The sequence below is a fragment of the Condylura cristata genome, unplaced genomic scaffold (assembly GCF_000260355.1).
Source record: "Condylura cristata isolate star-nosed mole 26May11 unplaced genomic scaffold, ConCri1.0 scaffold00014, whole genome shotgun sequence".
NCBI classification, from domain to species: domain Eukaryota; kingdom Metazoa; phylum Chordata; class Mammalia; order Eulipotyphla; family Talpidae; genus Condylura; species Condylura cristata.
Window position 1 is genome coordinate 52418635 of NW_004567115.1, and position 1298 is coordinate 52419932.

A 1298-nucleotide genomic window follows, 5' to 3' on the forward strand; every position below is an offset into this window, starting at 1 on the left:
AGGACTCTGGCCTGTCGGCTCAGCCCTCTAAGGGGGCGCGTGCCCGACCACTGGAAACTGGGGGGCGGGGGCGCCACGTGCAGGGGCGGTGCGCAGCGGGGGTGGCGCGAGGGGGGCCTGCTGGGCCAGCAGCACCCCAGGGCGCTGCCCCCAGGCGACGGGTTGAAGCGGGGCGTCGCGACCTGCGGTGCAGAGAGGGCTCTGGGTCCACGAGAGGACTTTGGGTCCACGTCCCGGCGGGGCCGCCCCTGGACCAGAGCTCCTGGGCCTCGCAGGGTCATGTGCAGCTCAACCTTTGAAACACGTAGAAAGTTCCAGCCTCGGGGCAAGACATGCAGTGCTTCTCAGTGCTTCTCTCGGCAGGAGTGTGTGTGTGGAGGGACTGACGTCCAGGTCACACCTTGGCAGAGGGGTGCGCTCCCCAGCTGGGGCGCCTCGGCCCCCACCATCCCGCCTCTCCCCTCCAGACTGCCTCGGATCTAGGGGCAGCTTCCACAGCTGGCCTTAACTTTGTTTCTTTCCGACCCTTTGCCTGTTTTCCGCCAGGTCTGAGTGACACTGCCCACTGCTTACCTTTCTCCTTCTGGCTTATTGCAGCTCCGTCCACCCCCTGGCCACTCAGTCCTATTCCATTGTGCAGACGGACCTCGTCTCCCTGATGCAGCCATCTTTTGGGGGCATTTGGGTTGTTTCCGTCTCTAATGTGAATAGTGCTGCAGTGACCTGGGGCGCAGTTTCCTTTCAGGTGAGCGTTTCTGTGTCCTTTGGGTGGAGCCCGAGGAGAGGTGGTGTGGCTGACTGAGTTTTTAGCGTTTGAGAAGCGACACTGGGGGCTTTGGCCGGGCCCGCCTCCAGGCCCACCAGCGTTTCTGGCCTTTCTCATGTGCGGGTGTCACAGGCTGAGGGGTAGCTGGCCGTGGTTTTGATTTGTGTGTCCCTGACGGTAAGTGCCGATGAACATTCTCCCCACGTGCCATCAGCCGCCCAAGCCTCAGCTTCTGTGGCTGCCCAGGGGAAGGGGCCCTCCAGCCCAAGTCCGCGTCCCGGAGTTCTCACCGCGCAGGCCTCTCCCCACCCCGGACGGTTCGAAACGAGCCTGGCTGCGTCCCCATTATTCCCCAGCTCTGGGCATTTATTTACATGTTGCTCAACCTCAGAGAATGAGCTTAAAGAAAACGCCAACAAAACCCCAGATTCTCTTGAACTGTCTTCAGGCCTTACAAGTCAGCTATCTCACCCTAAATAATTTATCTTGAAAATACGTTGTCTCTACAAAGCAGGCTTCCCAGGTGGGTGCC